This window comes from Sinocyclocheilus rhinocerous, unplaced genomic scaffold, assembly GCF_001515625.1.
Source record: "Sinocyclocheilus rhinocerous isolate Xijiao unplaced genomic scaffold, SAMN03320098_v1.1 scaffold397, whole genome shotgun sequence".
NCBI lineage: Eukaryota > Metazoa > Chordata > Actinopteri > Cypriniformes > Cyprinidae > Sinocyclocheilus > Sinocyclocheilus rhinocerous.
Window position 1 is genome coordinate 1467481 of NW_015663491.1, and position 16396 is coordinate 1483876.

The window sequence follows — 16396 nt, forward strand, 5'->3', positions numbered from 1 at the left end:
ATTTAATACATTAGTTTTGTTTACATCAATGGTTCTCAACAAATTTGGCCCCAGAGTTTCCCCAGAATCTGCAGTCTGAAGTAAATGTGATAAAATAAAATAAAAAGCTTTTATTGCAAAATAATGGTAAGAAACACATCTTTTTATTGCCGTCACCACAAAATGACATATATCACAACCAGTGTAGTATGAACCAATTCTTTCTAGTAAATAAAAAAAATTTAAAAATACACTGGCGCAACCAGAGTAGTCCAATTCATGAACAAATGTCACTTGTGAAACTGATTCTTTTTAGGAAATCAAAAGCATACAGAGCAACCAGTGTTGTCCAGGTCACAAACAAATGACTCTTATGAGCTGGTTCCTTTTAGCAAAGCAAAAACATACGGCACAACCAGTATAGTCCAATTCACAAACAAATGACTTTTATGAACTAGTTATTTTTAGCGAATCAGAAACATACAGCGCAACTATTATAGTCCACTTGACAAACAAATGACTCTTTTTAGTGAAACAAATACAGCGTAACCAGTGTAGTCCAATTCACACACAAATGATTCTTATGAACCGGTTCTTTTTAGAGAATCAAAAACATACGGCTCAACCAGTGTAGTTTGATTCATGAACCAATGACTCTCATGAACTGCTTCTTTTTAAAGAAAAAAACAAACGATTTTTGCACTCAATTCACAGTTTTATCATTAAAAAAAAACTCACAAATTCATATGTTAATTAGATTTTTTTTTGTATCAAGTTAAAAGGTTTGCTGTATAATTTGCAGCAAGAGCTGAGAGTGAATTTAATTGCAATCGAAGTAAGATTTTTAAGTAACATACGAGAAGCAATAAAAATTGCATCATATACTACACTTAAGAGTGAAGTTAATTCGTGAACTGACTTACATTTAGTAAAACTGAAGTGATTACATGCAAATGAAGACTCATTAGACGAGCATTGTAAAATAAAGACAACTCTTTTGAAAGATGGTAAAACATCAGAAAGCACTACGTTCTTGGAAAACATTCCACCCACAGGCAACAACAAAGACAGTCACGAAAATACAAGATGCAAGAAGTGCCCTAGATCACAGGGTGCATTAATAGCAGCTGCTGAAACACAAATATGAAACACAACAGTAGAACTTCAAGCTCTTATAGAGCAACAACCACATGTGTGATAAGCACCATACCCCAGGACCTCACAGAAGCAGCTGCTTTACAGATACAACATTAATATTCATATGCAGACACAGGGACACTTCATAAAGTGAAAGAAAGTCATGAAGAAAATTAAACATTCTTTATTTGAAATTAAGATTAATATAAGCCTGTCTTCTGATAATGGTGCCAAAGATACCATCAAGCTTGGTCAGAGCTGTATGACAAAAATAAATAAGAAATGACCTCAGATGAAGCATTGAAGATGAATTTTTTTTTTTTGTAAGTTATGGAAATTGTTACTTTCTCACAAATATTGTATAGCAGCAGATGCTGATTAATTTAATCAAAAATAAATTGCTCTTTCTTCGGAGTACAATTTCTCACAGCAAACCAAACAACAGACAAATTAGCTTTGCAAATCCTATAAATCCTTATGAAGGAGATTCAGACTTTTAATACAAATTCCCGGGACATTGATTAAACACTGTATTTATAATAATGTCATGGGCAAAATCTAATTTTCAGTGGAGAATCTGTATTAGACCTAATCTGAAAGCATTGTATCTGTTGACAGAACTAACTCTCTAAACGGTCCCTATTTTCCACTGGAGATAAAATATCTAATGAAGTCTCAAGATAGCTTGACCAAATGAAGAGATATTAATGGAACAAATTGCGTGGCGACAACTGAGACACAGTGAGAGACAGTGCACTTTTCTAGTGGTTCTTTTTTTTTTTTTAAGGAAGATTGTAACGTGGAACAATATCGCCACCTACTGGGAAAATTAATGCACCCTCCACCCTATTGTTTCTCACATCATTTCTGCTTTTAAATAGACATCTGTGTTGATGAATAAAGCAAAACAAACCAAACAAGTTATTGTCGCTACGTGACTGCTATTGCCAACAAAGAATTCCTAACATATTAATAACATATTCAAATATGTGCCTTAAAAATATAATTTAACATATATAATGAAATAAAAAAATCTTATTTTATAGATTTACTCAGATTACTCAAATCTAATTTTTAAGTAACCATTTAATATAAAAATTAATTTCATCACAAATGTACTGCACAAAAAATTATGGAATTTAAAACATCTAACATAAAATTGCTTTCAAGAAGGGGGGCTGGAAAGGGCCTCAACAAAGTGCTGAATATAAGCATTTAAACCAATAAATTATTATTAATACACTAAAATAATCTAATTTTAATCTAAAATAAAATGCTAAAACGCCCCCTTAATAACGTTAAATTATTATTGATGAAAATACATCTAAATTAAGTTAGGTGTGTGTGTGTTTGTTTATAGTATACATATTTATATATGCACTTTCAGGGCTTGGAGTCAAAAAGGTTAAAAGTACGCGTTAAGTGCGAATACTGGGCCTGTATTTTGAAGATTGATAAATGTTTCAACAGGAAGTCACTTTACTGCATCGAAATCCAAAGTGTTTAAACAGTTTCGTGCCTTTTATTTGTAGGGTAATCGATTATTGACAGGATTTTTGAATGGATCTGCCCTGTCCAGAGTGGGTTCGGCATGTCGAGCAGAAATGGACGGAACTAAAAACTGAAGGAACTGAGCGCTTCTGCCTTTTGACAGATATAGATGCCATATTCAACTATGTGCTATCATTAATATGGTCAGTGTGGAGCTGTTCATAAATGAACTTGAATTGTTAGATAAAGTTATTAATACTAAACTACGTTTTTACGTTATTGCTGCACTAGTTGTTACTTTAGTTATTCAATTATAGTGCCGAAAAATGCTTAAATATTAGCTATACGTTTCTAAATAATAATATTCTACCCACCTTTTGTCATTTGTCCATATATTTCAGCCCAGAAGATCTCAACACTTTTTCCAGAATCTCTGAGAAGTACTCCGTAAAAAAGTCTCCCGAGAGGGCATCTGAGTATAGACAGCAGGGTAACCTCAGCTTCAAAGTCAAGGATTATACAACTGCAACACTGTATTATTCCAGGGTAAGGAAAAGACGCGATCTAAACACCTGCTTCGTATTGTTGTAATGCTTAAGAAAAGGTAATGTGTGTACAAAGTTTAACTTTTTTTGTCTTATTTTGGCGTGGTTAAAATATTTCCCCTTATTACTGCTTAACATGCATAAACTGCGTGTTCATTTCCACAAAAAGTTTCCACCTTGTTGCACTATATTTCGCCATTGCTCTATTTCTGCAAGTAGCCAAGCATAGCGTCAGTGGCTTAACCAATGACGTGAGTTTGGGGCGGGGTTATGTGCTTGTCTGACCAATAACAGATAGAGGGAGCAGTGAGAAGCTGAGAATTTAGGAAACCTGTTTGTTAACAGTCTTTTTACGATTCACTTGGCAACGGCTCTTTCATCTTTTTGTTTCCAAGTACTATCAAGGTCAATGTCAATATTAATATATATTTTTAATATATATTAATAATAATTTTTTAAATAATAATAATTTTTTTTGCTATTGGAAATTATAGCTATTTAATATATAGCTATTATATATAAAAACAAATTGGGGTTTTGTATCGGAAATCTGCCTGTTCATTCTAACAGTGCAAATGCCCCAAGCATGTAAACAATTTTTTTTTAAAAAAAGGATTTTTTTTTACCCCCAGCTAATTAAAAGTGTGAGTGATTTACATTGATTTTCATTGCTTTGGCAAGCAGATCAGCATACGGACCTTAAAATATGTACGCCTTTTATAAATGTCAAAGTAATCATTCTGAAATCTGAATATTGATTTATGTTCTGTTGATGGCGATGCAATCCATTTTTTGGAATCTGTTGAGATGAGGCACAATGACATATTGTGAATAAAGTTAATCACTGTGGTTCAACTTGTTATGCTGGTTTGAGCTCAGTGTTTGTGTTACCCTGATAGTGGTTTGGATTTCAAATGGCAGGTGGTCCTGTGAGCATAATATATTCCCCACTCTCTCTGTTTGATGTTTCAGGGTGTTTGCCATGCTGACAAGAATACAGAAGAGCTATCGTTGTGCTATGCTAACCGTTCTGCTGCCCTCTTTTACCAAGGCCTATACAGAGTAAGAGTGTTTTTTTAAGCATTCAAATAAGAACATGCCACCTTGTTTAATGCACACCTGACTCATCTATATGAGTTTAAGTGATTATTTCCTTTTTTCCAGGAATGTCTTGAGGACATCCGGCGTTCTCTGGAGGCCGGTTACCCAAGCCACCTGCAGGACAAACTGAGAGCTAAACAGACCGCATGCCTGAACCAGCTTAAAAAACCTGAGAAATCCAACCAGCCAACCACAAATCATCCAACACCACCATGCCAGAAAAGCAGAAACACTAAGAATTGTATTTCACCTGGTGTGTCTTTTTAGTATTTCACCTGGTGTGTCTGCCCAGAGAAAGGTCGCTACATATTAACCACGGAAAAATTCGTACTTATACCAGGAAACAAACTCAATACAATGACCAATAAGGCAGGAAAGACATTTAATACTGAAGACCGACACTGTCACCACTGCCTGAGCCAATCACCGAGCTTTGTGCCCTGTCCAAATTGTAGTTACATTCGATATTGTGGAGAGCGCTGTCAAAAAGATGCTTGGGAGCGCTGGCACCAATGGGAGTGCCCAATTGGAGCAGATCTGCTGGCCATTGGGGTTTTGGGTCATCTTGCACTAAGAGTGGCCCTGAAAGCTGGACAAAACCAGGTTAAAAGGGTGAAAAAAGCACTTTACAAGACGACCATGTGACATGTAGCTCTTATAAAAGTGATTTGCCAGTCAAGTTGAATCCTGGAGATCCCTGTAGAGAAAGTTCAGACCACATAGACTGCTATCATGGCAACTCGTACATGGGCATCTACAGCCTTTTACCACATGTGGCACATCACTCACCCAGCTCACGCTTTTTACTGGCAGTCACCATGGCGTTGCTTTATATGAGACTGCAAGGTGGACCCCCACCAGACATGTGGGCATCTTGCGAGGATGAAGGAGAAAGTGAAACATGGCAGCCTGAGATGAGAGCCAGAGCCACGGCTCTGAGACACATGATGCAGCTCAGATGTAATACTCAAGCAGTCACTGCTGTTATGGTCAAAGATTTGACAAAACTATCATGCTTAAACACAAACTGCAATTTAATACATTTGACCTTGGAATTTTAACGATTGTTGATCATTTTTTTCCTCAATTCTTACAGAAGAAAGCGTCATGGCTGTTCAGTCCAGTAGTGAAATCCGCATTGCCACAGCAATTTTTCCTGTTCTCAGCCTGCTTAACCACTCCTGCAGTCCAAACACAAGCATCTCCTTCACCACAGGCTGTCAAACTGACGTGCTCAATCAGTTCGGATGTTCTGAAGGTCACATTGACCATCCCAAGACCTCTCACAGTGGTGTGACAGTCACTGTACGTGCTTCAAAAGATCTGATTCCATGACAGGAGATTCTGCACTGTTATGGTATTATGTGATCTTGGGAATTGAGTTTTTGTTTGGTTGGGGGCTCGTCCGGGAACATTAAATTTTTTTTATTTTTTTTTATTAAATGTCATTCCACACAGGTCCTCACTGTAGCAGAATGGAGGTAAAGTAAACGTCAGCGTCTCCTGCTGGAGCAGTACTATTTCCACTGTAACTGTCAAGCCTGTCAGAGAGACCTAACAGAAGGAAGCAAGAATGCAACAGAAAACGCAGCACCAGGGCTGAAGTGTGTGAAATGTGGAAAGCCTCTTCGGGTAAACATTTGCAGAAAATCTCAAATGATCATTTAGTTGGTTCATTGTGTGTATCTTGATGTATGCTGTACATTTCAGTCCCATATGGATAGGTACCTGTGCTCTGGGCCGTCATGTGGTCATCAGATCACCAATGCTGATGTGCAGAACAAACTAAAGGGTTTACAGTGTCTCTTGGATGAAGCCTTTCGTCTCATTGAGCGAGACAGATTTGGTACCGCCTCAATATTAATCACAATCTGTTTTGTGTATGTGCTAAATATCCATAAATATACAAAAAGTTTCCATGTTTTGCAGACGAGGCCCTAAAAATCCTAACATCAGATACTTCTCAGGCAAATAGCATCCTAACAGAGACTCACCCTCTCCAAGGAGATCTAGCAGATGTAACAGCTCGTGTGTACGCCACCACAGGTCAGAATAACAGCCTGATATGTCACACTATCAGAAAAAAATTTATGTAACTATGTAAAGGCTGTATTCATACAAGGAAAAGGTATAGTAAGATTATTATTATTTTTCTAACAGGTGAATGGAATCTGGCTGCATCCCATCTAAAGCGTAGCATAGTTGCCATTCAGGCCCAATTCGGAGAGGACAGCATTGAGCTGGGACAACAGCTTTTTAAACTAGCACAGCTGCATTTTAATGGTAAGAGCTCCTCTGATGAGACTTCTTATACTTTGTTTATTATCAAAAACAGTTCTTCTCACCCCAGCATCATTTTTCCTTTGACAGCAGAGACTGTGGGGCGGCTCTCTCTGTGATTCCCAGGGCCCATAAGCTTCTCTCTCTCCACTGTGGCCCTCACTGTGAGGAACTACAGGAACTGCAGGAGATGAAGCGTTGCCTGCAAGGACTGCTGTGAAATAACAGCTAAAACTGAATTGTAGTTTCATCAAACGTAATAAATTCAAAGCCTGTTTTTCGGATGTACTGTATGTGCAATAGTATTAAAAGTCATGAATTAACAATGTGATGTTGTAGTGGGCTCAGCTATTATTGCTTACTTATTTATAAAGAAAATGTGATATTTAATGAGAAAATAAAAACTAATTTCTGAGTGTAAAAATGTATAATAATACATATTTTTTAATATTTTATATAATTATAATTTATATAATATTTAAATAATATATATATTTTTAAATGATATAAAAATAAATATTAAATAATAATAATAAAATGTAGAAAAGTAAAACTATAAATTAAAATATTAAATTAAATTAATTAAAATGGTGTTGAGCCCAGTGAAAACATTGGCAGGGCAAGTAAAATAATGTATTAATCTGTCATTATTATCTGTAGCACAAATGATGCAGGGTAAATTTTAACATGTACTTGGATTTAGAGGTTGTTCAAATCCCTTAAGTGTGAGCAACAATAATAGTAGCTTGCAAACACCATTATTTAAGCCTGATTTCAGTACCTTTCATACCTCTAGATGGCGGACTTTAACAACAACGTGGGAATACAACCATGCATATGAGACAGTGCATGGCACAAACAGACCTAATGCATCCCTTTTAGGCTATGATTGTACTCCATATTCCACTTCAGCCTGTTATTTGGCATTATTAAAGGCTACTTGTAATTCATACTGTACCATTGCATCATACTATCCCTCAAGAAACACTAAAAAGAAAAAGTAGAATCCTGCGCTCTTGCATATTTAATGTGCTTCAGTACATAAACAATGGCAGGAGAACTTCTTAAAACATTTAGTTCAATATATAGCTGTCGGCCTATACAGTGGGATCCATTTAAGTCAGATGTATTACAAGTAAATTTATCACCAAACACCCACTCACACGGTTGTATATTTTAAGAACAATGGTTGTGAATGAGATATTAGACTAACAGACTAATCTTCTCCCACTTTCACTCATCTCTGTATGCTGGTTCAATAATTCTATAAAGGCCATTGACACCATTGACATTTTATGTTGCTAATGGACTCTCGCACAGCTAGAGTGAAGCCCATGGGACGATCTCTGTGCCCGCAAGAAATTAAACCGACTTCTGTGTACTTCTTCAAAAAGAACGACAACTGATAAAGAGAAATCCAAGCCAGTGGATTTAGCAGTTTCATCACTCTTGCAACCACCGGCCTGTGTGAGGTTTTTGGATATGCTGTTTATTTCAGTGTTTGGTTTGAGCCTCTGGTCAAGGTTCTTGCATCGGTAAATCTGTTTAACAGTCGGGATAATGTGATTATATATCTCAGGAGAGCAGGCACTATGCGTGTGTGTGTGTGTGTGTGTGTGAGTGACCTCATGTTGACATTCAGGGCCGTTCAGACTCACAACAGGCAGATAATCAGCATGGCTGGATATGTGACCTCCATGTAAGAAATAACTTTTTATGCTTAAGGGCATGTTCATGATATTTTTATGGAATGAGATTAACATTTAATACCTTGGGAGATTAATCATAAGCTTTAAGGGCTGAAGAGGCTTATCAATACAGCAAATAAGAATCAAATACTGCTGTGATACGTGGGGATAGATAAAAAAAAATAATAATAAAAAAATAAATAAAAAAAAATATATATAGTACATCAAGTTTATAGGTCAGTGGCAGTAGGATTTTTTTTCGGATCTATTAATTTAATATTTAAAAATGCAGTTTATACAGACAATAACTTGAAAATACTTCTATGATGAATTAATTAAAATCACGAATTAATTTTGATATTTGCTGATAAATACGCAGACGAAGAGGAATGAGATTGCATAACCACAATATGAACTATAATTAATGAATTGCTATAAATGTAATATGTAAAATTGCAGTTTGTGCAGACAATGACTTGAATACACTTTTTCTATGATAACTGAATTAAAACCAGTTATTTATTTTGCTATGTTTTTGGGGCTTAAAGTAAAAAATGTCAAGGTGATGTAAAGGTCCTGAGATAAAGAAAAGGCCTGTGTTCCCATTCTGTGACGATACACTCATTTGTCATGTGTGTCATGTCTTGTCTAAATGTATACATAGCATGTGGCATTACAGGGTACGTATGGCTGACCTGAGCAGATTAACACATGCATCTCTCACTCTTTTGATTGCAGTGCAGGGGCAGAAATGCCCACCTGACTTTATATCAGGTGGGTTTATCCGTCTCCTCAGGCATTTGTATTTATCCTGACACTGTCTACATAGATTAAAGCCCAACTGAGCAGGGCACAGTGTGTCCCAGCATGCAATGCTTATTGCGCAAGTCAAAACTTAGATGAATTAAACCGCAAAAGAGCATCTACAGCAGCCCCAATCGTATCTGGACAGCTAAGCCATACTTAAAAATTTATGAATTTCATTGCATTAGATGGCAAAATATAAAGCCAAGTGGGAATAAATGATGCGAGAGCTTTTCTCAGAACTAAAACTCACTTTCTAAACTTTTTTTGCACTGATAAATGTAATAATAATTTTTAAAAATAAAATAATTTTTTTTAAATGTACTTTTCTGCGCTGATTGTTGGGAGGAAATTGCCCCAGTGACTTTTAAATACTTTTATTTTGTTTCATGTTTTATTATTATTATTATAATTTTTCTGTATTGATTTTAGGAGGAATTTTCCCGAATGAATTTAAACATGGTAATGTGTTAAACGGACCCGAATCCTACACTTAGCTATTGGATTGCTTTCAGTCTCGAATGCCTCTTGGAGGGCATTTCCACTTAGTCTTTTATTTATCGGATAGCTATCTGATCAGTAAAAATGCATGAAGTAATCAAGCATATATACGATTTAGTTTAACAACCACAAAGTGTCCCGATATATATTTTTTATTTTCTGAATTTTAAATTATGTATATATATATATATATATATATATATAGTTCTAAATATAGTTTAAATACAATTAAAAATGTAATCATCTATGAAATATTTTGGTTAAAAAGTATACTTTAATTCTTTAAAAAAAAGCCTCTTGGTTTGATATTTTATTGTCTAATGAATTACAGTTTCAAACATTTTAAGAGTGCTTAAGTGTTCAAATACTTTTTGGGGCCACTGTACGGCCATAAATGCTTCTTATGTTTCTGTTAATAATGAAAAGCCATCTAGCACATCTATCAGATCACTGGCACTTCCTGCTGTGTGTCTGGCCTGCGTTCGTGTTTGTGAGCACATCACAGCCAGCGGAGTCATTTGGCCAATTTTCCACAGCTGGTTTCCACCACGTAATTCCATCAGGTAACCAGACCTGATTATGTGAACTGTTTGCATGCAGGTTTTATGATATACAGACTCATGAAAGAGTCGATCTCATTGGCTGAGAGGAACCTCTCGTTCTGACTGACAGTGGAGCTGTGGGAGAGGTGTTGTCAGATTTATGTGTGTAAGAGTGTGTGTTTTGCTGATGTCAGTGTCTCAAACTGTCGGCGGAGCTGAGTGAGTGAGCTGTCCCACCAAGCACAACACTCGGCTGTCAATCAAAGCCAAGGTCATGACAGGCAGGCAGCGAGAGTGAGAGAGGCAGTCAAAGAGCAATCGCCATCCCAACATATTTTTCATAGGAGAACTGACTTGAGAAAACAGTACCAAACTATGAAGATGCTTGCAAATGGCTAACAGAACCCTGATGAATCATGTACAGAATATATCCGACAGAAACAAAAAATTCTGTCATCATTTACTCACCTTCATGTTGTTACAAAGCTGCATGACATTCTATGGTGCTTTTTTTTTGTCATTTTGGAGTTTGACAGTCTTAGTTCCCATTCACTGTCATTATATGGAAAGGAATGTCCAGTGTTCCATCTTTTGTGTTCTGCTGTAGAAAAAAAAGAATCATACATGAAACCATGTGAGTAAGTACATGATAACAGAACTCATTTTGGGGTGAACTGTTACTTTAAGCAAGTTTCCATTTATGCTGAATATCGAATGGCAGGCTGTATATAATACAATCAATAACCATGACCATAATGCATCAGCTGAGGTTTCTGTATCCGGACCTGCAGTGCCTTGGTCATTTGAAGTATAGACATATCTGTTGACATCCATCACTGCAACTGAGAGGAAGAAAGATTCATATTTGCTGATATATGAGCAGACAGAGAGGAATGAGATTACATAGCAACGATATAGAATGTGTGTGTGTGTGTGTGTGTGTGTGTGTACACTTCCGGTCAAAAGTATGGAATAATTAGGAATAATTAATAATCAATCTGCTCAAGAAATATTTCTTTTTATTATCGTATTGTATGCTGAATACAGTTGATGCTTAATATTTTTGTGTAAACCATGATACAATACCATTCAAAAGATTGGGTAAGTAAGACTAAAATATAAATAAATGAATAAATACTTTTATTTGCATTAAACTGATAAAAAGTGACAATAAAGATGTATATTGTCACAAAAGATTTATATTTCAAAAATATAATTTTTTTGAAAAATATAATATGCTTTTATTTCGAATTTTCTATTTATCAAAGATTCATAAAAAAGTATCATGATTTCCTTAAAATATTAAGCTGCCAAAAATCTTTTCAACATTGATAATAAGAACTATTATTGATAATTTAGTACCAATAATAAATGAGCAGCAAATGACCATATTAGAATGATTTCTGAAGGATCATGTGACACTAAAGACTGGAGTAATGATGCTGAAAATTCAGCTTTGCCATCAATGGAATAAATTGCATTTTAAAATAAACCAGTTCTTTTTCATTGTTATAATATTTCACAATATTACTTTTTAAATTTTTAGTAACAAATACATGTCAATTATAATTATTAAAAAAGCAGTAATAGGATATCATGACATGCAGAGGTGCTAAATATTAACACGTTGCTCATTACACTTTCTTTGACCTTATTTTTCATCTTTTTTTAGCAAGCTCAGTGACACATAATGGTTGATAAAGCAATTTTAATCTCCTCTCCATGTGCATAATAAAGTCTTCATTACTCTCCTCATTAGAGTCATTATTTTAATGTATGAGCCAAACTCACTAATTGAAGGGTCTCAGGGCCATTAAACTTTAATCAAGCTACATTTTTACCAGCAAAATGGGAGGGTGTTAGCTTGAGCAGAGACAGATTTGATAAGGTTTCAGTGTTGTTTAATAAGCTCTATCTATCTATCTATCTATCTATCTATCTATCTTCCTAAAAAAACGAGACGCTGCTCATATTTATTTGTCCAGATTAAATGCAGAGCTCTCCATCTCTATACATCACATTGAGCTATTTTAACCAAACTCCCTGGGCAAGAGACCAGGTCAGCAGAAAAGAATGAGAGAGAGAATTAGAGAGGGGAAACTGAGTCAAGTTTATTTGAAAGGTGATGTAATTTCAGCTGCAGTGTTCTAAAATTGGAAGTTGAGGAGGACAAAGCAAATCCTCGGAATACCATGTGCAGTCAATGGGAAAGATCTCCTAACAGAAACACAGGCAACAAAGTTCTCATTTGGTCTGTTTTTTTTTTTTTCAGCGATAATGGACATTTTACCTTTATTCAGGGTTCTCAGAGGCAGAAGTCGGCATAGTTGGGTAAATTTATAAAATAGAATTTTTGCGCTTCTATTTGCTCCAGTAGCAAAAGAAAAAAACTAAAGTAGCATAGCATTCTTATGACTTCACAAAAGAGGTAAAAATATCAAGAAATTGTCAAATTTGCCACAACTCTGTCAGCCGTTGTATTACAAACACTCATGCAGTATTAACTAGTTTTCTATAATTTAATGGCAAGCTGATAAATTACAAAGTATAGTGTTATGTACATTACATTTTTGAAAAATGAAAACACAGAAAATGTTACTTGATTAAATGACGTTAATAACCATGAAAAGCGTCATCACAGTCTGTGAAAAGGGTCCATTGTTTTAAGCAATCTGGCCAATTTCATTATATATTTCAGTTATTTGTCCTCAAGAGATCAATATAGTTTGATTACATAATCACTTCCTGTGCACAGTTAACACGGGTGTAAATAAGATCTCTTGTCTTAATCTCTTTCCTGTTGAACAGATGTATTTTCATTCAGCTATAGTCCCTGAAGCTCTATGTGATGGACGAGCACATTCTTCTCTGAACAAACACTTGAGTTCTACACAGCCACACCATAAATAATTGAATTTGTGCGCAGATGCTGCCCAGGCCACACATCAGTCCCATCAAGGTCACTCCCAGCTCTATCTCTATGGGGTTCAGGTCTGGTGAGTTTGCTGGCCAGTCAAGCACACCAACACCATGGTCATTTAACAAAACTTTTGGTGCTTTTGGCAGTGTGGGCAGGTGCCAAATCCTGCTGGAAAATGACATGAGTTTGCCCATTTCATGAGTTAACCCTTTGTGGAGGGTTGCCGGAAAAATTGTCAATGGGATGGTGCAATTACTTATTTATATATAATATTTGCGAAATGAAATTTAGTACTTGTTTCTTGCTAATTTTAGGGTACTGGTTGCAAAAATAGTGACTGTTTTGCTCTAGCACTTCACACTTTCTTATAAAATATGGTACATTTTATGTATCCTATATCATCTCGTAATAACCATAAAATAGCTGCCATATGTTCCCCTGAGCCAGGTTACAACTATTTGCTCAATTCTGTGACAGAAGAAAATGCAAAAATGACCCAGATGTTTACTGTATGTAAAGTTTTTCGTTATTTATTATTCATTATTATTCATTAAAAGGAATAACTGAATATATTTATGCACTCCTTTGCAAACTATACGTTAAATTATACATTTTAAATACTACTTTTTGACATAAGTTTATTAAAGCTGATACATAAAAAAAAACTTCATATTTTGTGAAAAACTGTATGGGATGGAAAGTTTTATCGATATTTTTGAACTCAGGATCATCAGATTTACTCATATGAGGCCTTTGATGCAAATTAGAAATATATATATATATATATATATATTTTTTTTGTGTGTGTGTGTGGAATCAATACATTTACAAGAGGTGCATGACGGTGGTTCCAGAAATCAGCAATTAAGGTAATGCCACCTTTGTCATTTTGTAACTGTGAATTTAGTTTTTTAAAACCGCTTGATGAAATAAAGTTTGTATAGGGAAGTAAATCCACAACAGTTCTGCTGCTTTTCTATCTTGTCCATCAGTTGAGCATTGCCCAGAAGCATCAGGGGCAATGGATGCTGTTGTCAAAGGTGTCGATGTGCATTTAGAAACTATTTATGTCAGAGGTTGAATGAGATCCATTATAAGATGGTCATGTTGGAACACGCAACTAGATGATACCGAGCCACACTGCCTGTTTGGATGCGGCTTGCTCCGTTACAACTGTGGATGACTAATTAATGCCTCTTTGACAGGTGACACCGTTTTATAAGTATCTGTTACTCTCCGGCCAATAGGATGGTATAATGCATCCACAGTGACCAAGCAAAGATGGAATCCACCTCCATTATTAATTCACGTGGCTCAGGAGTAGTGTTTAAGTAGTGTGTCTCCCTGCACTCCTGCAGTGTTCCGCTGGCCCCGGGGCCATGCTTCAAAGACCCGGCTTGATTACAGCCTCAGGGGCCTTCGTCTCGCTGTAGACGGGTGGAGAAGAAGAACGGAGAAGGAATCCTTTTGAATTTTTATGACTTGGAAAGTGATTAGGAGGTTTTTAGTCCGTCTTCAGGACGGGAGATACATGACACCTATGAATGATGAGATTGATCGGCACGATGATTGATTTTCCTTTATAAAATCCATCTGCGAAAGGCAGTTTGGAGGATCGTGTGTCTAATTCTCACTTCTGTTAATAGGTACGCTTGATCTATAAGATTCGATGACCTTGAGGGTGAAGCAAAAGGACGCGTAATTCCCGCTGAGCGTGAGATATAAATGACCTTGTTGCATTTTGATTGATGAGGAACGTGTACCTGCGTTGGTGCTTTATCAGGGCAGAGCCGTTTGTCACACAGACAGCCGATTTAAGTTTACGTGGTGGTGCGTGATGAATGAAAAACCTCCTGCTGAAGGTACAGCCATGCGTGTGTGCCAGAATAGCGTGTGGGGCAGAGTCCTTCAACTCCTTACCCTTTGCTTAGAGGCAGCTCTGAAGGACTCGAGCAAGGGGAGGGACAGAATGAACAGCATTTACCCACAAATCCTTGCCTTTTGGGACATAAGCGGTCCCCTGATGTGAAGCCAATGGGAGCGCATTGTAAACGCATGAGCTTTAATCTCCACTGACACATCGCTTCTGTAGGTCACTTTCATTACTGATACTTACTGCATGTAAACTTTTCAAGCCTCCAGAGACGTTTCTAGAAACTGGTTGACAGATTCGTGACAAGTCTTACAAGTAAGCTGGAAACTTACCGGGCTTATCTATATCCTCAGAAAAACCTGTCAAAATATAAACCTCCACAGCTCATAGTAATGAAAAGGGAAAGGGGTTTCACTGCATATATCTTTTTTGGCATGGTGACAGTCCTTCAAATGAAGTGAAAATGTTTAAACAGCTGACAGGAAAAATTAAATTCTGATATATTAATAATATTTTATGGTATGTCATTCTGGTATAAATGCATATATTGTCTTAAGGCGCATGGGTATATTTGTAGAAATAGCCAACAATACATTGTATGGTTCAAAATTATCGATTTTTCTTTTATGCCAAAAATCATTAGGATATTAAGTAAAGATCATGTTCCATGAAGATATTTTGTAAATTTCCTAGAGTAAATATATCAAAACTTAATTTCTGAGATGCCAGATTCTTCAAATAGTTGTATCTCGGCCAAATATTGTCCAATCCTAACAAACCATACATCAATGGAAAGCTTATTTACTCTGATGTATAAAATGTATAAAAAAACCTGACCCTTATGACTGGTTTTGTGGTCACATATAAAGATATGCTAATACTGCTGAAATATGTAGATATCAATAATTTATTGATATAAACTTCAATAAATTAAAATAAAATCTAATTTATGCAGCAAAACAACAACAACAATAATAAATGATGATGATAATTATGAAATGCTTTGCAACATACTTTTTACATTTTTTGATGTGTGTACAAATATAAAATTGTGGCTATCAATAATTTATTGACAAAATGAAATAAAATATATGCTGCAAATAATTTCCGTAAAATAATAATAATAAAAATAATAAAGCTTTGCCACATACATTGTTGTTCTTTTTTTTTTTTTTTTACATTTTTTGATGTATGTGTGTGTATATGTGTGTGTGTAAAGTTGTAGATATGAATAATTTATTGATAGAAAATCAAATCAAATGTATGCTGCAAATAATTTCTATATAATAATGATAGATAGATAGATAGATAGATAGATAGATAGATAGATAAAACATCTAGTTTCTGCTTTTGCTTTAAGAAACACACATATTCCCTCTCTCACACAGACACGTTACATTATGTCCTAAATCTCTGTGGTTTTATTTGTCTGAAAAGTGCATGCTTGACTTGGTAAGGTTTGTCATGACTCAGTAGCTGCGTTTACATGGACCCTACTAATCCGATCGTAATAGGACTAGAAGCACAATCAGAAT

The 16396-nt window shown here is 35.7% G+C and overlaps 1 pseudogene; it reads left to right on the top strand.

The window, feature by feature from the left end:
• Window positions 1-2676: 2676 nt before the first annotated feature.
• Window positions 2677-6811, top strand: LOC107728838 (SET and MYND domain-containing protein 4-like; annotated as a pseudogene).
• Window positions 6812-16396: the final 9585 nt, after the last annotated feature.